Consider the following 22,589-nt stretch of genomic DNA (forward strand, 5'->3'; position numbering starts at 1 on the left):
TATCCCACAATAATAATCAAGATGTACCAATACATTGACTTGCCAATAACCGTACATCAACCAATGATTATCAGGACAGACTTTTCCAAAACAAAAAATCTGAATATATACATTGCATTAAATCCAGTTTCTCAAATCAGGGTTGGGAGAAACTAATTCAAATTCATAGGTGTGAATTTAACTCCTCGTCATTATTCATTCCCTGTGGGAAAGTGGAACCAGCCTGTAGGATCAACCGTAATTCTAGTCTGTCTGCGTAAAGCAGACAGGCGGTTACTGCTTCTCAGGTGTTTGGGGGCTGTGTCCAGACTAAAGTAATTCACCAGTGTCCAGTCTCCATTGTGTGTTTCATGGAAATGTTTAGCAGTGCTATAACTGTAGTCTTTGTTTGTAATGGTTCTCCAGTGTTCTAGGATTTGTTTTTTACTGGAAAAGTAGTGAAACCTATGTACTATTTACCATATGGACAGGTTATGGCATGCACAACATATTTGTTTCCGCAGTTGATCAATTCGGGAATCCGCCACTTTTTGTTCATTCTCTAAAGAGTGACTTCTTGGGTATTTTCACTATGTTTACATGCTTTGTATCGTCCAAAACAACGGAAACCTTTTCCCTGTCACAGCCAATTGGTCTCCCATGGTGTGTGATGGCTTTGTAACAACATGTCTGTTAGAGAGAGAGTTTTTTGATAAGTGACGGAGGAAACTATTCCTATTTTATCCTTAAGAATGGGGTCTTGTCTCAGTATTGCCCATCTACGTTTCAGAATTAGTTTCAGTTTCCCAGCTTGAATGTTGTACTTGGTTATGAATCTAATGGGATCTCCCTCCCCTTCCCTGTTCTTCTTGGATTGTGGAGTTGGGAGAGGACATCCTCCCTTTTGATTGTGTCAGCTGTCTGGTTAGCTTGTTGTATCTCTTTGCGGGGATAGTGTCTTGCCTTCAATCTACCGATCATCTCATTTTTTTGTTCTTTGGTATGTCTCCTCTAAGCTACAGTTTCTCTTAGATCGGAGGAATTCAATATATGGAATGCTCCATCTAAAACTAAGTGGGTGACAGCTCACTGCATGTAGTATTGAATTCCCAGCTGGTTTTTTCCTATATAGTTCAGAGGTCAAGGCTCCAATCACTATTGTTAGTTTTAGATCTAGAAATTCTATGTTTTTTGACTATGTTGCATGGTAAATCTTAGATTCATATCATTGTTGTTCAGCTTTGTAATACAAGTTTTAAGGTCAGGTCCACCGCCCTCTCATACAAAGAAAACATCATCAATGCACCTGAGCCAAATATTGACTTTACTGGTCCATTGTTCCATCTCCAAACTCCAGAGCACCTGCTTTTCCCACCAGCCCACCGTTCGATTTGCATAGCTCTGTGCAAAGCAGGTGCCCATGAAAGTCTCCTGTATCTGTTTGAACCACTAATTTTCGAACATAAAAATATTCTCGATAAGACATATCTTGATCTGTGTTAAGAGCATGTATGTATGCTCTAACATGTGTATGCTTCGAAAAAATGTTAGCATGCTTCCAATCCATCTGCATGTCTTATGCTAGTGTACATGCTTTCTACGTCAAGGCACACCATCCAATGTTCTTCCCCCAGTATACGTTTTGTACTTTCTGTAGGAAATCTTTTGTGTCTCTGTCTAAGAGGTTCAGAGAGGGAGGATATAAATATATATGTATTCCTTTAGCTCCTGGGCCTTTTTAATTATTTTTTTATTAAAGGGGAGGGGGCTGCATGGCCCCCCTTCCCGAGCTTTCAAAGGCCCTGGTGACACCATGCTTCAGGGCAGTGTATTTTTTTTGAGGGGCAGGGCTGTGCGACCCCACTCCACAAGCAGTTTCAGCCCCAAGGACTCTATCCCCGGGCCTGTATTTAATTTAGGTGGGTGCCATGGTGCCCACCTAGGGCACCCACCAGTCACTAATTTGGGGCTGCTGGGTGAGCCCCAGGGCGCCCGCGGCCCCAGCCAGATCCCCATATGCAGCGGGAGCTGGCATTGCTCCCACCCACAGTGTGGGCAGAGAAACTGCTCAAAAGTCTGTTCACAGGCAGCAGGAGCATTTTCAAAACAGGAGTGTTAGAAATTCTCCTGCCAGGCCGGAACAAACACAGGATTCCCTGCCCACGCTGTTGCTGGCAGGGAAACCGCTGTGTCTCCAGGAGCCATTAAAGGCTCAGAGAGGAGGCAGTGTGGCCCCTCCCTTTTTTCAAAAGGTAATCAGCCCGAATGGTCGGTTCCCAAGGGCCCATAGAGACTCAGTGAGTGAGGCTGTATGGCTCCCCGAACCCTTTTTTTGAAAAATTTCGTCCCTGGCGGTGGGTCTTCTGGGGGGTGTGATGGCTTGGGTAGGGGGGCTGTCCTGCCTCCTCCCCACGTTTTTTTGGCTAATTTTAGCCCCGGTGTGGGCTCCGCAGGGCTTGTGATGCCAAGCACCCCCTCCTTTTTTCTGAAGGTAGCTCTTGGGGTGTGCTCTGCAGGGCTTATAATGGTTTGGTGAGGGAGGCCACACGCCTCCCTCCCCTTTTTGAAAGCGACCCCAGGGGGTGGGGGCACCACAGGACCTATAAAGGCTCAGACCGGCAGCAGGCCCAGGGGTGGTTACTCTGGGCATGTGATGGCTCATAGAGGAGGGAGGCACTGCCCTCCTCCTTTTATTGAATCATTTTGGGCCTGGGAGGGGGCTCCACAGAGCCTGTGATGGCTCAGGGAGGGGTGCCATGCACTCCACTCCCCTTATTAAATGCGGCCCCATTTGTGGCTCCCTGGGGCCTATAACAGCTCAGGAAGGGGGGGCCTGCGCCTCACCTCCCCTAATTGAATGCGACCCCAGGGAGGGGCTCCACCGACCCTATAAGGGCTAGGGCAGGGGGTGGTCCTGGGGGTGGTATCCCCGGGGTTTATGATGGCTTGGAGAGGGGATCATATGCCCCCCTCCTCTTATTGAATAATTTTGGCCTTTGGGGTGAGCTCAACAGGCCCTGTGATGGCTCGGACGGGGGCCACACGTCTCCCGCTCGGCCCGGGGTGGGCTCCCTGGGTCCTATAATTGAACAATGTGGCTGCCAATTCTTTTTTTTTCTTGATCCCGAAGTAGTTCCAGGGGATCGTTGCAGAAACAAACTTCTTTTTTTTCTTTAAATGGCCTAGTGAACAGGGCATCTCTACTCTGGCTCCTTATATTTTTTTTAATTTACTGCTGCAGATCATCATACTAAGTCCCCAAGTCCTGTGATGGTTGCCAGCAAAATTTTTCTGCTGTTGTTGGCAACCAATCAGAGTGCTCACTCCCGCGGGAGCGAATTGGCCCAAGGGAAAAAAGCTCCCTAGGCCAAATGGAAAACCCCATTTTTAAATTGGCGCTCCCGCAAAAGTGTCTTGAGCCTTACGCGGACCCTACAGTCCAGATATACAAATGTTTTTGACCCTTAATTTCTAAGCAAAAACCTACAGAATGGATTTACTCAAAATCACAAAAAACACAATCTGCGGACCGAAATCTAGCTTCCTGCCAAATTTGGTGTAATTCCATTCAGCTGTTTTTGCTGTAGCCCTTTTTACAGAAGTCTTTGGCAAAATTGATGGGGATTTGGTGTTTTGGAACCCCCATTTTTTTCAGCCCTTGCTTGGCAAATGACACCATTTTCTATGCTCAAACTAGTCAAAATTAAGCAGCTTTTTGGAAAGTTTTGTGACGATTTGCCAAACAGATCCACAGTTATTAGCAACACAAAAAGCAGTCTTCCTATGGAACAGCTGACCTTATAAATACCCGGTGGCAACCGCCACTGGGAAATACATACTGAAAAACCAAAGGTTAAAGTGACGTTATAGTTGGGAGAAAATGTCAGTTTAAACGTAACATTTTAAACAAAAAAAACACTGAAATTCACCCGGTGTTATTACAAGTAGCTATAACTTTCGCCCCTGCCAAGCACAGTGTTGTCATCAGTGATATAACGTGCAGTCATGTGCAGGGCGAGGGCATACGTAAGCTGTAGTGCTGTTAAAAATGATCAGTGCCAGACCGTTGCTCAACAAGCAAACGTCTGAATTCACTTGACTTCAGTGACTCTTTCAGGGGGCCTCAAGGCAAGAAGATGATGATGCACTAGCCAAAAGATCCTAAACAAAAGAGTTGTTGCAGTGGCGTAGGTAGGCGGCCCCTGCCTTTGTACGTCCACGGCAGCCGAATGTAAGGGGGGTGCTGGCGATTCCTGTGGCTGACACCCCGCGACGACCGCAGGTAAGAGCAGGGGGGAGGCTGCCACCTCAAAACTCGTGCCGCCCGGGGCGGCCAGCCCCACTTTCCCCCCCCACCCACCCCTTGCTATGCCACTAAGTTGTTGGAACAATAATCTTATTCTATGTACCATAGCGTACAGAATGAATTGTTGGAACAATAAACTTATGATTGCAGTCAAGTGCAAGTTAACAAAGTACTTTTGAAACAAGTCTTGAGAATGTTCTTAGTTCAAGACAACGTAGAAGAGTGCTTTTGGAAACTGTTTTAGGAATTGCTAAGTGCAAGCATGATTATGCCAAACCTAAACTCTGTCTTACTAATGGGTGTTCAACATTGATACTAGATATGTTTTGCCAAATATCCACAACTTGAGTGACAACTGGGACCAGCTCATATGTGTGTTTATGTTTCAGGATTCAATAGGCAATCATTGCTCCTATGTGCAGAAATAGTCCAGCATCAGTCAATTAGGTCACATCTGTATTGATGAATATTGGGGGTTGTTTACTATTGTTTTGAGAGGGCGCTCATGTGGCCCCACACGACAGAAAGCATTGCGTGAGTTTACTTACCATTAACAAGCATTTACAATGCAATGGTCTCAGCATTGTTAAAGTTAGAGCTATTGGCATTGCTCATGACATTATTTTTGTTTATGTTTTTGTTGTTAAAACATTTAACCCCTTCGCTGCTGCGGACATTCCGCTGCAGCGCTGGGGGGGGCAGGGGGGCAGCGCGGTGGGCCTGTGCTCATGACGGAGCCGCTCCGTCATGAGCCACAGTTGAGCTGTGCTCATGACGGAACGGTTCCGTCATGACTCCGCCCATTTGCGTTGTCCCCCCGCACAGGCGGGGAAACAGCGCCGCGCAGGCGGAGCGGCCGCCAACAGGATTGTCATGACGGAACCGTTCCGTCATGAGCACACGGCAACCGTGGCTCATGACGGAACGGTTCCGTCATGAGCGGGGAAGGGGTTAAAGAAACAGCATTGTTATTTACAATGTCAATAGCTTAATCTCTCTCAAATGCTAGACCTATTGCATTTGCACCCACACACACACAAATACTACTAAATAATAGATGACTGCTGTTCATCAGATCCTACAACAAACACACAGCCTCCGCAGTAAACAGAACTGGTAAATAGACAACCTAAAAGGGGCAGCAGACGGTTCAACTGCACATGCCCGGTAAATGAGGTAACTAACCACGAAATGCTCCTTGCGCAAGAGCAGAGAAGCAGAGACACTGATCGCCGAGGAACTCTCACGAAAGCTGGCAGAATCCCTACCAACAGAACACATCGCATTAGGATTTTTGTCTGACGTTTTACCTTTCACGCGTCTTGGAAGTTGGTTAAAACACGGGCATCTGAAGGGCCCCTGGAGGGACCGTGTTTAGACCGACGAGCAAGCAGGAAAGGGCATAATCACATAAAATGAACAAGATATAAGCAAACCGAGTGGGCAAGGCTCCACTGTACCTGCACGTGGGCCGCTGATGACCTCCTCGCACCTTCACCCCTGATGCACCCGTGCCATACCCGGACAATTCCCGAGCCTCTCTCACCTCCCCCTGTCTGCCCCCGGCCTCAAAGCACCTCCTTGAGCACCCATTGCGTCACCCCAGGACCAAATGTTCCCTCCCGTGGTACTCCGACGAGTTCCCCCAATCTGCCCAGGATCACACCATGTCGATCTATACCGAGATCCAAAACCAATCCCCCCGCTCCAAGTCGGCCGCTCTGAGCACACGATCCCCCCCCCCCCTATCTTGCTAGATTAGTGCCGCTGTTGTCTGCCTGTGCCGAGGACCGGAGGCGCACTTAAAACCAATATTCGTGGGGCCTAAGGAAATAAATAAACAATTAAATGAATAAAAATAATAATTTCGGGGTGGGGGGGCTGCATCTTTAAGCAATAGGCAGAGTGGAGCTTCAGGGGCTCTTAGAAAAGGTGAAACAGCCAGGCCTCATTAACATGCAAACGGTCTTTTAAAGACCTGTGAAGTGCCCTGTTGCGGCTGTGTGTGTCCCACAGCCCGGTGTTGACATACACGGTGGGGGACGGGGCTGAAGCCCTTTAGTACAATGGGTGTTGCGCGCCTGCCAATGACTCCTGCTACCAAACTATTAGCGCCAACCACTAACTCTGGAGACACGCCCCGTGCAGTGTCCGGCATTGCTTTCATCCACCCGATGGTAACGCCCCATTGGATCCATGGCATGGCCCACTCCTGACTGAGCATCCCGCCTCCCCGCCCCCCTCCTCTTCACGAGCGCCATTCCTTGCACCCAAGTGTGGGAAATAAATTAGACCCAAGCCTTCCTGGGTGCACCCCGCCCCTACCCTTCTAAAACTTGTACCCAGATGCCCCCAACCACCTCTGTATGCCCCTCCTCATCCCTCTGCCGCACTTCATCCCTCACGTGTAGCACGCTAACTGTGCTCAAAAACTAAAACAGTTCAAAATATGAGGGTTCAAGGGACAAATTTTAAAGACCACTACGAATTATATCCCCTAACAAACTCGTTATATACCAAAAAATCCTAGGATTTTTTGGTATATAGCACGCTAACTGTGGCCTGATGGGCTCGAAACCCCACCCTGCCATCTGCCCGCACTTGTGAGCCCCATTGAACCGCTAACTTCGCCACCCGTCAACAGCAAACCCTTAGTGCCTCCCCTCGTAGCCCACCTCACTGTGCCTATTCCAATCCCCCTGTCCCCCCCCCCAAGTCTGGGTCTGTGGCAAGCACCACCACTCTCGCCCTCCACTACTCCTGGGTGCACGCTTCCCCGTATGACACCCCCCCCACGCAGGGGACAGAGCCACCCCCCGTGCGCGCCGTCGCAAGGTTCACCAGGTGGCATCCCGGGCAAGCCGTGTGTGGAGCAACACCCCTGGTCCTCTCAGCGCCACTACTTCCCCCTGATCCCGCAAGGATGGAAGCCTAAGTTAATCCCGACCAGGGCTCGAACCGCCAAATCGGGCCTCCGACAAACAAGCCATCATCTAGTGCCTGCAACTCCTTCAAAACTCCACAACCTCTGCAGATGCCAAAGAGCCCCCCCAACATCAAAAGTAACCTTTAATAACCACCTCCGAACTCGTATCCTTCCCCCAACCAGGAATCGAGCTATCATCCCAATGTCGCCAAACCTCCGGTCACGGGTGTCGCTCCATAAGTGCCTGGTAGAGGAGCCCCTCCACCAGCCCAGACCCGATTTCTGCCCAATTGCTCATCCCCCGCCTGCCGTTGCCTTGCAGCCGTCTGCAAATCTATGCCACCCTACACAAAGGCAACCTCCCCCGACCCCCTGTATGGAGCCAAACACCGTGTGAGGTTGCCAGCTACAATTTGGCGAGATGCATTTTGGTGAATGCAGTGCATAACACACCAGTAGAAAGCCTTTAGTACTCAATTGTGCGTCTGGGCTAATTGTGTGCTGGTATGTGCGGTAGTGTGCTTCCTCCTCCTGTAGCAATAACTGTCATTCAGAATTTTTACCCACCGGCCTCAAGTTGCTTTGAAGATGCCGGCCATGGTCTGGAGCGCCATGCTTTCCGTTGCCAAAGCCGAAGGCGACCTTCTGGGTAGGGTGGGGGACGGGGTAAGTTGCACAGGACTCTTGCTGCAGTGTTTGGTAAGACTGCCCACGTGGTGCTGCCTTTTGTGCTGCCGGGCTTGTTTCAAGGTGAGGTACGCTGCCCTAACAGACCTCAAGGCCCAACCTTCCCTACGGCTGAACGCCCCCCAGAGCTGGCAGCGGGTCCTGCGGAACGGAGAACCCTCATCACCCCACTGTCAGATCTGTAATAACCCCTCCCAGCATATGTGCGAGCCGAGGCCCAGGAGGAGAACCAATGCCCCAAGACCCTCCGAGCTCAGGGGGGCAACCTGCGGTGTCGGGGTCCTGCCATGAAAGTGCTTAAGGCCGGGCCCCACGCTCTCTCCCCTCGCTTGACAAGGGGACGCCACGCACCCAGCCCCACGCCCCTCACTCGGGCAGACATTGCACTGAACCCTTGAGATACACCCGCAGACGGGCTCCTGCCCCTGTGGGATGCCCGCCCCAGCCCTATTTCCCCCCCCCCCAGTGCCATCCACTGCCACAGGGCACTGCCCTGCTGCCTAGCAGATTATCCATCCTACGGCCTCACGGCTCCCCTAGCCCTCCCCAACCCCTCACCTCACACTCTGCAGCAGCAGCGCCTCTCTTCCCCGTAACCTACCCAGGAGAAAGAGGAATCTTCCATCTCAAACGTCATGGCGCGGATATCTGCTTACACCCTCGGCAGGGAGACCTGTGCCCGGAGCTGCCCCCACAGCCGCTGGAGTGATCCGCGCGCACACACCGGCACCCCCACGCCCCGCAGCAGGTTGAGTGAGTGCGTCTGTGCGCCTTGGACTGGACTCCCTCTCCCGCACAGACTTGGATTTGTACTTTGTGAGCTGAGAAGGTGTGACCCTGGGGACCGTCTCTGGAGGCCTGCAAGGAGGAGAAGGTAAGGGGCCTGGGAAGAGTTGAGAGGGGTGGACGGAGGGGCTGCAGGGAGGGGTGTCGGGGGGGCATTCGTGGGGTTCATTCCACTTCAGAACTCTCTCCGGATCAATGAGTGTCTGGGCTCGGGAGGACAGAGGCGCTGCGCCAGGTTCAGGGCTGAAATGGAGGCGGGAGGGGGAAAGGCGGACCAGCTACTGAGCTGCGAACTATTGGGAAGAAGTCCTGGAATGTACCCCTCGGTTGTATTTCATCAAAATATCGTACGTTTCCGTTTCCCCGTCGGTCAAAGTTGCGAACACGGGGCATGCATACCAGGCCACCGCCTTTCTCCGAGGTCAAGCAGAAATGCCTCGGAGAAACGCAGCGGCGTTTTCGGATTCGGGGGCGTGTTTTCTTTCTCTCCTCTTGCCATTGGCTGGAATGTTTACATTCCAGAGGAGAGAAAGAAAGTAAAAAACACGCCCCCGAATCCGAAAAAGAGGGGGCTTGTTTGGAGAGACAATGCTCTTCTCCAATGGCTGACCAGTATTTCAGAGGCCAGCCAATGGAGAAGAGGTAAAAAAAAAAGGGGCGGGTTAAAGCCCCACTCCTAACATTAAATCTCGGTGCGAGACTGCGCATGCGCAGCCTTCGAGCCGAGACCTAAAAAGGCCTGCAGGCACAGTGCAAAATTTACAGTTCTTCAGCATCTGTGCAACCGTTTATAAATCCATACTGGCGTTTGTAGTAATTCTTTGAATTCTTCCTTCTAGTCTCTGCAGTGAGGAACAATCAAGCAGAGGAGAGAACCAGCGAGAGCTGCCACTTTATATTGTCAGGTTTGAGTTGGCAGATACAACAACCAGCCCCATAAGAAGAAATACTATTCTGTTTCCCACCACCACATGGCTCATCTTGTGTTTCTTGGAATGTGGTGATTCTTAATTTGAAGGGGAAAAGTGCCTGAGCCCTAAATCTTTCTTCGGTGGGGCTTTTCACTGCCCACCTTTAACTGTCTAATTGCAATTGATCGTTTAAATGTTTGTATATCGAGCAAGCATTAAATCACCCTGTGATTTAAATTGCTTATCATGTATTAAGGGCATACTAACCCGGGCATAATATTAACTTATCTCAAGAAATTCATAAATTTCCTAATGCTCAAAATTGATGAAATTTGAATGAGATGATTTTATTCACTGTCTGTTGCGAGACATATTGTTAGCTTGCAGTGGGCTTAAAGCCCACCCACTGTTCACCATTAGTTGACTTTATCACTCTCATTTGATTGCTTCATATAGGTCAGCTTCCATGGGCTTTACTCTCTCTTGTGGTATTTGTCCCTCCCCAGGAGAATGGACCCTTTACTTGTGTCCTTCCGCTGCTCACTTTTCTGGTGCTACTTTCTTCTTCTTGGTTAAGCACTCAGAGTGTGTTTTTTTCCAGCTAGTTCCCTCGTGTACTTCTCCATCCTCATGTTCCTCCCACGTGTTTTCAAGCCGTCTTCCTCGTGTTCTTTCCTTCTTGTCCATGTGTTTACACCTGTGCCCACCCTCATTTGCTGTTGTTTCCCCATCCCCAGCTATCCACCCCCATTTGCTTTCACAGCCCGACCACCCACACTCCATTGTCTAATTGATCCCCGCAGCCCACCTTTCATTGTTGTATGCTTCCCCACCCCTGCCTGTCCATGCTCTGTTGTCCGTATGCTTCCCCACCTACCCACCCTCCATTGTCGGTGTGCGTCCCCACCTCCGACCCTCCGTTGTCCATGTGCTTTCCGATCTGCCCCAACCATTATCTTTCTGCTTCCACACTGTTGTCTTTTTTCCTCTCCACACCTGTATCCTTACTTCCCTCCTCCCCTCAGTGTTTCCTTGTCTCCACCCTCTCCTCACCCCAACTGACTAATTTTTTTTTTGTTAAAAAAAAAGCACATTAGTGCTACATCAAAAAAGGGCATTAGTGCAATATCAAAAAGCACAATTTTAACAACTTTTAATTTACTAATCCATCTCTGATTGGTTAATAAAAAGACAAAACTTCCCACCTCATTTTTTAGGTGCATGCCTCTGTGTTTGTGAGCCAAAGAAATGATGTGACAGCCACGTCATAACGCTTTTTAAAAACATTATTTCCAGCTTTGCTTCTGTACAGCATGGCGAAAAATCATTGCCAAAGACAAAACGTCTCGCAAGGGAGACCTAATGGCTTTGCCAATGCTTGTTTGCGACTGGTTTGAGGAGAAAATGTGTCACCAAGAGACTCTTGCTGGTATCTCCCAAGATTTATTTCTTTTTACATAAGTTTTGTCCTTGCCTGAAATTATCACATATGATACTGGTGGCAAACCACATTTCGGGCAATTCACTTAATTTTCACATAAAACAAAAATATATAATTTCACACTTCACTGATATCTCAGGATTAGTACTGTTGAGAGCCTGATGCAGCGGTAATTTCACGGTAATTTCTGAATGCAAAACCTCATTAGTTCTAATTTACCGCTGTAAAGGTACTGGACCCTTGCCACTGTATATTACCTTCAGGAGACTTTACATAAACATGAAAAATCAAAAATGCATTTAATATTTAAGCCAATAAAGAGAGTTGTGAGTATTTTTAAAGGGTTTTATTTTCTTAGTGAAAAGTTTTTCTGACCCTTTATTCATTAGTCAAATATCAATCAGGTTACAGAATTTGGAAATTAGAAAAAATAGCATTAATACAGAACATATTACAGTCTGCATATAAGCATCACATGTAGAAAAGAAAATGTGGCGCAAAATGTCAGTGAAAACTCTTAAAGAGTTTTTTTTTTAAAAGAGTGAGTCTTGCAGGGCTAATCAATAATTAATAAATGGCAAAAATCTCCCATAAAGAGAAATAAATGCATAGGACAAATAAATATTTTCAAAACTAATTAGTCAAAGCATAAACTTAAAGTTTTAGCATCTAAATCCCAACCTTCTATCAGCTGCATTTCTCTGCCCTAGTCTGTTCAAGTCTGCATCTCTGTGCTTCACAAAGAGGCGCTGCTCCTAAAAAGGCCCCTCCTTTACAGACCACAAAGGAATGTGATCTGACTTGCCAAAAATATGACGTGCAAGGACGCTCTGGAAAAATATGAGCAAAAGGCCCCCCCACCTCCCTATGTTTCTCCTCGGACGCAATCTCCACCCAGGCTGCACCCGCGACGATCTCGTACCTAACCCATATGATGTCTGGCCTCATCTGCTGCCTCTCCTCTCTCCTAAAGCTAAGGCTTAAGTCTGACACGCCCCCATGGGGTCATTATTTATACTCTAATTGTTGGCAGACTACACTAATAATTGTTGCAGTTTTCAGTAAAGCTTGCACTGATTGGTTACCATAGATGACATGAGGGTCTCACCATCCTGTTCTCATTGCAAATACGGTTTTAACAAAAGAAGCATTAATGATAAATATAATCATATATTTCAGCAACATTTACTAGGAAAAATGTTTCAGTCCAGTTTCCTGCATCCTGTGACATCGCACGCAGGATAAGCACATTCCACAAACACTGGTACATTGGCAGAATAGCAAGAATTTACAGTTCACAGTGGCCTTGACCAGGTCTTCACTCGAGGCACTTGGCAGTACGTAGCTGTTTTCTGCGCATGCTCTATAATTCACAGCCTTGCTGGATTCACAGGCAGCCATTTTATCTTAGGCCCAAAAAATAAAACAATAACAAAAATAGTATTAATTTACGAAATAGAACACATTCTGTTTACCTCCCCCATACGAATACCTTGTATTATTTTATATTTATATTATTTATTATTTAAAGCAGCTTTTCTATTATTTGTGCACAACATGCAAACATGTGCAATGTACAGCATAGCATAAAACATGCACCAGTGCAAATTTTCAAAGCACAAGCAGTTAATACATACTTATAGCAACATGCTCTAATGTTTTAAATAGCTAGCTTTTCATGCAAAATGCTTTAGCCCCACGTGTAGTGATGGTGCATGGTTAATTTAATACACATTATAAGGAGATGTGTTATGAACTGAATATGCATTGTTTTAATATGCAACAAAGCCAAAGTCTCTTAAGACAGGACTAGGGAGTGTAGATTACAAGGAAAATGAGCTGGGAAGAGAGAACACAGTCAATGATTATCTTCACAGCCAAAGAGGCCACTAAAATCACACTGCAAAAACACATGTTAATTCAGCACAAGCATTTCAGACTGACTAGGCCTCATTTCATGTTTCATGTGCCATGTGTTTTCCACTTGCACCAAAATCTGCATCATTTTAAATATAGTCTCTCTAAAGCACAAAAATAAAGCAATGCCTAATCTTGATGAAATCAAGCTCTATCAATCCTCCCTTTTGATGATATCAAATCATGATAGCTCAAATGATTTTTAAATCATCACATTCATTTAATTTCACAAGTGACATGTTTATTGCAAAAACTGAGCATATAACTGTTAGACCTGGCACCATTGGCGTGAGTCTCCCTTCCATTTTTCCGCTGTGTCTCCTCTGTTTTTGCTGGTTATAGATGCTCTGGGCGCTGTGCCACTGCCATTCAGTGCCACAGCGCGAATGCTCCCTTTGTAAAGATGACATATGAATTGGTACATCCATGATTGGCTTATTTGGTTTACCTGTTAGTCCCTAGTAGCGTGGCCTGTGTGTGCCCAGGGCTGGTAAACCGAATGCTGCTGGTGGGCCTGCAGCACGGGATTCTGCCACCCACAGAAGCAGCTTGTAAAGTGTGTCTCAGACCTGCCACTGCAGTGTCTGCGTGCAGTCCAGAACTGCCATCTTGGCTGTGAAGTGCACCCACTTCCAAGCCCCTAAACCTTCCCTTGGCATCCTGTAAGCCCCCCTTATGATAGGGCGCATTGTATGTGTAAGGTAGGACATGCCCTGACGTATGTAGCATGTCCTAGTAGTGAATTACACCCCATTTTGTTTTTCACTACTGTAAGGCTACCTGTTCTCCATTGGCCAGAATGGGAGGTCGGGGCTATTACACTCTATAGTCCTAACTGACCCACAGAACATGGTAGAAAAACGAATCTAGTATGCCTGAGCTCAGAATATTAAAATACATCTTTTAGTGAAGGTTATTTTTATATTCTGTGTTTGAAACTACCACTTTTAGAGTATAGGTACTTTCTTGCCTGAGCCTTCCAGTTTGCTCTGCTATGATGTGTATTGGCTGTCTGGTTTTGGAGGGACAGGGCAGGCTGAGTCAGACCTGGGTTGAATAGAGCGACCTGCCTTGGTGTGAGGGGAGGGGTAGCTCCTGCACTTGAATAGGACCGTGCCTGGCAAGGTGAATGCTGGCTCCACCTCCCACTGTGCGTCTGAGGCAGACCCCCTCTTTCTGAAAGGAAGGATGCAGCCTGATCAACAAAGTGCTCCAGGGCTGGGCAGAACTGGTTCTGGCTGGGTTCAGAGACTTGGGACCCCTAAGAACAAAGACTTTGGGGGTATAAATATTTGTGCAAGAACCCCTACAATTGGTATTGCTCCTGGATAACAAGAAGAACCTCTGTCCGTGTGGCTACCAGAATCTGCAGGAGAAGGACTGTCCTTGTGCCCTGTGTGCTGTTCTTGGGACTGGCCTGCAGCTGCTACTACTGGACTTCAAGAAGAGGAAAAGAACTTTGATTGGACTTTTTTTATTTCTTTTGCTACAGCAACTACCCAAGGGCTAGGAGAGAGCTAGCCTCCTGCTGGAGTCTCAGGCACATCAGACTCCACCATCAGCCTCCTGTTTCCTCCCAGCGAGGATTACTATCCGCAGGTGAGGCTCCTGTGTGTTCCAGGGCCTCTAGTTCTACTGCTGAGAAGAGAGCGCTAAAAATCATTGCTAACCTCCGTTAGCGAGCCACTGCAGCTGGTGAGCGTGAGAAAGAAATTGCCGCTCCGCTGTCGCCGAGTGCTCGCTAACCCCGAAGATCGTCGCAGCACCTGACGGCGGGCCTGAAAACGCCCGCTATCCGAAGATCGTCGCAGCACCTGTCTGCGGGCCTGAAAACGCCCGCTATCTGGAAATCATCGCAACAGGATCATCGCAGCGCGGGCGCCGAGAGTTCGCCATTTCCCCCGCATCGAATCCGGATCGTCGCTTCCTCGCGGAGCGCCACCGTTGTCAACGCAGCAAGATCGCACACGCAACAGGCCCGGTGCATCATCCTCCCTTCGCGGCAAGGATTTTATCGCATCACCGGATCAGCGTGAAGAAGTTTGTCGCTTTGTCCTGCCCGCAACCCAGCGCATCATCCTCCCTTGCGGTAAGGATTCGACGCATCGCTGGCTAGCGTGAGGAAATCTATCGCCACAACTCCTTAGCGACATTTTTGTTGCTTTGCTCCAGGAACCAGATACTTTGTGAGTAAAAGGGTCGCAGAGACCCCTGCCTTGAACTAAACATCATTTTGCGCATCCTGAACTATTTTTCCTTGCAGCATTTCTAAAGTAATTATATTTTTATAGTATTGTGGATTTTTACTGTTATTGGTCTTGTGATTAAGTCTATATAAAAATACCTATTTTTCATAACTACTTGAGTGGTGTCCATTTGTAGTGTTCCTCATTATATTACTGTGTATGGTCATAAATGCTTCACACACTGCCTCTGAGATAAGCCTAGCTGGTCGTGCTACGTTACCACAGGGTTGAGCAGGGGTTGTCAAAGGGTGTAGGCTGCTTACTCTGACTTAGGAAGAAGGGTCCCTACTTGGACAGTGGCCAGCCATTGCCAACTAGAGACCCCCATTTCTAACAATAACAATTTTACTTCTAAGGCAAACACAAGTCTGGTCTGTAATCATATCATATATAGCCAAGCTCAAATGTTTAGTGCAGAGTTCTGTAAGTAGCTTCTTGGGACTGTTAGTCTTCTCTAAAATAAGTAACTAAAATATTAAAAGGAGAATTCAACAGGACAGTTTCAGCATTTCTTTGCTCTTTGTCATCAGCTTGCCATCAGTATGGCTCATACCGTGTGGTATTCTATACTTTTCCCATGCAAATTTGACCACTTAGGTGCTGAGAGACTCGGACAGAACACCATCAATTCATTGCACTTTTTCAACTTAAGCCTTTCACTTTTATTTTCACTTTGATCAGATTCAGATGTTTCACCACAGCATCTCTCAGATCAAAGTCGTTGCACCATCCATTATGCAGATCTTGTGTAGCAGCTGCAATCTGGTGAGAAACTGCACGCTCTACATCAACCAGACCTACACAGCAATGGCTAGTGTTTTCATCAGTGTTTTTCACAAGTGCATTTGCATGTAAAAACTCAAGCTACTTTGGTGATGCTGAAACACCGTCTTTTGCAAAGTGTAACTCTGTACTGTCTTTGTGTTGCTTTATTATGCTTGAAACTTCAGGCAGATAGCTACAATCCAATCCTTGTTCAATCTGTGGTTCTGCACACATCATCCTTGAGACCGCATTAGGATCTGATTTCAGAGAAACTGGCAATCTATACCTGGGCATCAGTTTCTGCAATAACACATTTGCTAATATGCAGTTGTCACATTTCTCTGAAACAATTCTGATACAACCCTGTTGTTCTGCTTCTAAAACATTTTCTTGAGCCTCTTTTAATTCACCTGTGAAGATTCCATTGAATGTATATGCTAACAGAACACAATTTTGTGCAACCGAATTAGCATTTCTCTCTCCCATGACAACAGTGACTCCCATTTGAGCAGCTATACTGCATGTTATGGTATGGGCAATCAATTTCGAATTTTGGGCTGAGGTAACTACTAAAAGCCATGAAGCCTTGACAACATAATGTATAGGAAGCACAGCATGTGCTGCTCTTAATGTGTCATTGTTACCTTTCAAATATGGGCCATCTACCAAATCGTTAGGCTGAATCAGACGTTCATCCTTAAAGTCTGATATTGGCTTTATGCATATTTCCATGACATCTAGACACTCATATTCAGTTTCATTGTTGTTGGGGTCAAAGGTCATTGGGAAATACATCACAGACCTTTGAACACATTCATGTGTTTGAACAGGCACAGAGAGCGCAGCCATCCCTCTCACTGTAAATTGGTGTATTTTCTTTTAAATAAACTTTCATTCCTAGTGCTGGGGCGTGACACTTTTTCTCTTTCAACTCTAGGAATGCTTTTGTGCATTTGTTGTCCAATGGAAGCGGATCAGACACATCCTTGTGTGTCAGCCTCAGTAAAGGCTTAGCCACTAGGGGAAGGTTTGGTAACCACTCACTATAGCAACCGACCATTCCCAAAAACATCCTGACTTCTTTCTGAATTTGAGGTGGATTCATCTGGTGAATTATTTCCACTCTCTCTGGGGACACCTTTCTAGCTCCCTTTCCAATTATGTGTCCCAGACATTCATTTTCTATTTGACAGTACTCCTGACTATTCTCATGCAATGGCACTGTGGCATGAACTTGGCAAAAAACAGTAAGCCATTCTTCAGCACATGGAATGTGAAAAAATATATTGACTGGATTCTGTACCACAGGACAACATGGAAAAGTTATGCTATTAATCTCCTGCACTAATCTGTTCTTTTCATTTAGTTTCTGTGAACCTGTGATCAGAAAGTTACATAAACTCTCAATCAATTCCATCAAAAATACTTTACTCAGTTTATCTCCAATTATGAGTAAAAGTTCTGCAACTCATGCTGTTCTTGAATACATGTAATCTGATTCTTATTTGAATAAGACATGTTCTGCACGTTTTATTAATCTAACATCTTTCTATGTGAACTCCCTTACTTCTGTGTTTATTATTTCTTTCAAATCAGAAGGTAATTTTTCAACTGTCTTTTCTACAGCTGTCTCTTGTTGAGCCATTTTAAAACGTACATCCTCATCAGGAATCTGAAAATTTACATTATCTGGTGTACAGTAATATGTGCTGTTTAATTTGCAAAACAATTGTTTTCTTGCCAGGCCTGAGTCACAAACAACAAATTGGTGACTTTCCTGAAATGGGCCTATTTTTGGTGCAAATTCTTCTAAAACTGGGTTTGTAATTTCTTTGTTTAAAATTCCTACAAATAAGTCTCGACCTTCCACTGCTTTCACAATGGACTTGGAAAATTCAGAATTGTTAGGGTTAAAACTCTCATTTTCAAATATAGCAACCTGTTGAACTGGGTTCTGATTTTGTTTCTGGAAATAATTCACATTTGCTCTGGACAACGTATTTAAATTAATTTTAGCATTTTCCATATTTTGTGGGGCCATTTGGGCTTGAAAAACTCCTGCCATTGGTATCTGTTTCTGAACTGACATTTGCATTTGCTTGGCTGACGCATCTTGCACCTGCATTTCTCTCTGTATTTGCATATTTCCAACTGCTGCATCATATTTAAATTTAAATTTCTTCTTTCAATGCCCAAATCTGTTATAAAGATGGCAAAAGAATACTTTTTCCAGCAGTGCAACATCCATACCCGAATTTGCACAAAGCAAAACACCTTTTCTTCCATCCTGTGTTCTTTTAATCTGTACCCAATCAACATCCTTTGCTGGCACTCTGCCCTTCAGGAAAGTATTCAATGCTACGTTTTTCTCCATAACAACAGAAAATGATGATGCATTCATGCAAACCCTTTTCATTGTCTCCTCACCTGGCCTTTACACAACAACTTTAGATTCAAACCACAATTCAGTCTGCATGGCAATGTCAAAGAACATTTCCAAATTAATGCATAACTCCTTTAAAATGTCAACAAATCCACCAATTTGTGGGTACCACAGCACACGTTTGTCTCTAAAATGTGGGAATGTGTTCAGAAATGCTGCAAGTTCACCTTTGTTCTGTGGCACATGCACTTCTCCCACCTTTTCTCTCAATGAGTAAGCAAAAGCTTCTCCCTCATTCTGCTTATTTTCCTCAACTAGATCTGGTGGTTTCTTTTTCTAATCCAGTTTCCTTGCTAGATCTGGTGGTTTCTTTTTCTTCTCATGTTTTCTTGCCCAATTGTCTCCTAATTTCTCAAACCCATTGCATTAAAAAATATATTTCATTTCTGCAATATGCAATTCCATTCCTGAAGAACACATTGTCTTATTTGCCTCATCATTCATATGTACCCTAAAACTTTTCTGAAATGGAAAGCTTCCTGAAACATCAATTTCATATTTTTGAGCCAAATCAGTCAGTATATCATGTGTAGTTACTGCACATGTAGCTGTTTCTTTACTCAGGGAAATTAATTATTTCTCCTGACACTGGTTCACATTTTCATGATTTAAACAGCAGGGACTGTTTATTTGTTCATGTTCAAATGTTAAATTTAAAACATTAAGCGTTCTCTCTTTTTCAGGGTCTGGGTTAATTTGTTCCCCCATGCTCTCTATCTTTTTAATCTCTGCTGCTTCCTCAAAGCAGGTTTGAAAAATCCCATCTCCCAATATATGCATTTTATCCTGCACTATGGGTGTTGTAAAAACCATTTTTGCCCCACCTTTCAATGCTTGGACTGTCTGGGGTAGTTTCTGTTCAATAATCTGTGAATTCTGAGTTTCTGAAATAAACCCTGACATAATTACTCCTTCTGCAGCTGTTTGAACCTTTTGAGTAGGGACCATATTAATTGGGACAGTCATAATTTTTCTAGGCATTGCCTGTTCATCTGTAGTTTGTGATATCTGGACTGAATCAGTGACATTTGAAGCAGTAACACCTGGAGGTATCACTATCAGTGCTGAATCAATAGGTAGGGGGTCGATCTGAAATGTCTGCACAGTTCTCCCAATCTGTGTTTCTCTCTGTTGAACAGAAGCAGTTGCCACTGTAGTACTTACTGGTACACTATTTTCAGTATTTTTAATGGGAACCACATAAAGTGGCGGACACTCAGTTAATAATGCATCCATTATTTCATCCCCTAAATCATTATTTATTTGAATCTTTTTATCATTATTAATTCCCTTCTCCTGCATCTGGTGCTTTACCTTTTTATCCTCACTTGCTTTGTCTCTTGCTGTCTTTTCCCACATGCTTAAAGCCTCAAATTGTGCAGCTGTAGATGGTGCCCTTATTTCATATAATACTTCCCTTAATTTGTCAATAATTTGCAATTCAAAAGTACCATCTTTTGGAAACCTCAAAGGACCTTCTTTTTCAGTAATCTTGAACCGTTGGTGAACCCACATACATGAATTTTGTCCAAAATTGGTAGACATAAAATGCACAGGTGTTCCTTCAGGAGCATCACCAATTAAAAACTAATTTTTCACTTTACCTCCCAACAGTTTCTTTAAACCTTCAAACATTTTCAGTTCTGCAATAGTTCAATGCAATTTCTTTTCTCCAATGCTGTCAGTTTCAATTTCAGTCAGTTTAACTCCTACTACTGACCCTCTCAACTGCAATATTTTTCAGAGTTTTTCTTAATCAAAATTCTGTTATTAACAACATAAAAACATTCGCTACTCTGTCTGTTCCACTAAACAAAGGATAGATTTCTTTTCAATGCGAGTAACACATTCCGCTTACTTCTGTTTACTCTTCAAACACTGCGAGTAAATCCCTTCCGCTTACCCTTCACTCAAGCTCAGAAGAACCTGCTACTCCTTTGGTGTTGCCTTTTCACCGAACACCAAGTATCACCAGCAAACTCTTTGCTATCAATCACTCTCACTTTTACACAGAAAATAGTCCCTAATTTAACACTGCCAGCCCTACCTAGCTTCTCAGTGTTATTCCAACAGACGAGTAACCTCCCTGCAGTGTGGCTTCCAGTTACCACCCGCTATTCCTTCCCGGGATTCCACAGGTGTACATACCTGTTTTTCCAGACAACATAGAACAAGACACTAACTTACTTAACATGAAGAGTTAAAACATGTAATCAATAACCAGTAGATCCTGTCCTATGAAATTACCAATATACCATCAATTCAAATGAGCAAAATTTTCATTAACAGTCAACACCCTTACTATATTCAACACTTCAAAGATACATCCTAGCACATTAACAACATTTCACAACCCTATTGATACTCACACCACTCCAGCAATCACCTTCTTGCATCACCTTCCGGTACTGCTTTGCCAGTCTTCAGGTTCTGAGCATTAGAATCAGGAATCAGGACTTGGACATTTATCTAACTTGGGCAAATATTTTACTTCCCTCCTAAGGTCAATGATCCATTAGTTGAATAGTTGATGGTGATATTAATAATCTCTAATCACCAAAGTATGAGTTACTTACCTTCGGTAACAATGTATCTGGTAGAGACGATTCTAGACGCAGATTTCTTCATGTAGAATCATCCCCAGGCGTGAGACTGGATCCGGAAACTTTTTGCCACAGCATCCCTGCGCGCCGGGGGCGGGGCAACATCACGCGACTCTGCCCAGGCATTGTATGTGCCCACGTCAGTTTTCTTCAGAGAACTTTTCCGCACCACAACGTGGAACCACCAGATAAAAAACTTGGGAGCATGGAAACAGTGTGCGAAGAGCAGAACAATTGGAAAGAAACAGTGACTAACAACACCACCAGGGTAGTGCCAACACCGCAGACCCCAAGGGCAGGGAAAGAAGAAAGAAGAAGATCAAGCTGAAACCTGCGCAGCCACCCTGCCCGCACATAGACAACCTCCCATCCCTGTACCCCCTAAGGGAAGAACAGGCATAAAAGTCATGGGACACGTAGGAAGCCCACCCCCCTCATCCTGAGCAAGGAATGGGACCAGTCCCAAGACAGACAGGGACAACAAATCACCAAGCCACCCCAACATAGAGGGTAACCACCCACAAGGGCAAGACATGGCCAGAGGACCCTCAAACCAGAGGATAGCAATGGCAGGAAGGTAGGGGAGGGAGGACAAGGATAGAAGCAATCCCCCCCAAACCTGAAGTAATAAGGGCAGCAGGGCACCGGCGCACCAAAACCCCATCCTCCAAAGAACCAAGGAAGGAATGAACCGCCCCAGATGGAGCCACCCGCCAAGAACAAGGAAGGCACTCACAGGAGACACAGCCCCCCCCCGGGAGGCGAGTACCGAAGACTAACCCAAGGGTCCTCGCAGAATAGGGGAGAAAGGGTGGGCCGTGAAGGAATCTGTGGCTAGAATCGTCTCTACCAGATAGATCGTTACCGAAGGTAAGTAACTCGTACATCTGATAGAGACTACTAGCCGCAGATTCCTTAACGTAGAATAGATACCCTAGCAATACCCCCTGGGAAGGAGGGTCTGCGAAAGGAGCCCACCAGCCAAAGCAGAACAGAGGGCTCCACAGGGGACCAGATCTGTGGACCAGGTAGATCCTTGGCCCTGCCAGGCCAAGTGAACCCCCACAAGCAGAACCCCACTGACCCCAAGGGGACGTAGGAGGGAAAGAAGGCTGAAGAGGCTCGTACACTCACAGCAGAGGAACCAAGGGCAAGGACGGAGAGGCAGAAGCACCCCACTCCCCCACAAGGCAACATAGCTTCCGCCGAATGCCAAAACAGGAATACGGAAGAAGAAGAAGCCTAGAGGGCCCAAGGAGAAGAAGGTGAGCCCATTCCAGATGGAGAGCAGCCTGCCAGCCAGAACAATGCCGGCAGTCAAGGCCAGAAGCAAGAAGAACAGCCCGAGGCCCCAGGAAGACCATGTAGGCAACGCCTGGCAAGGGAGAACACAGGGACATCCCAGACCGCAGAACGGGAGCAGGGAGAGGAGGAAAGGCCCAGGCCACCACCACGAGTGGCCACGCACACGACCTCAGGAAGCAAAAGCAACCTACGTAAACAGCATGGAGAACAGGTACCCGAAGGCGACCAGAACCCTCCAGCAGAGCGCAAGCCATATGACTACTACCATAACCCC

Source organism: Triturus cristatus, chromosome 11, assembly GCF_964204655.1.
Source record: "Triturus cristatus chromosome 11, aTriCri1.1, whole genome shotgun sequence".
Classification (NCBI taxonomy): Eukaryota; Metazoa; Chordata; class Amphibia; order Caudata; family Salamandridae; genus Triturus; species Triturus cristatus.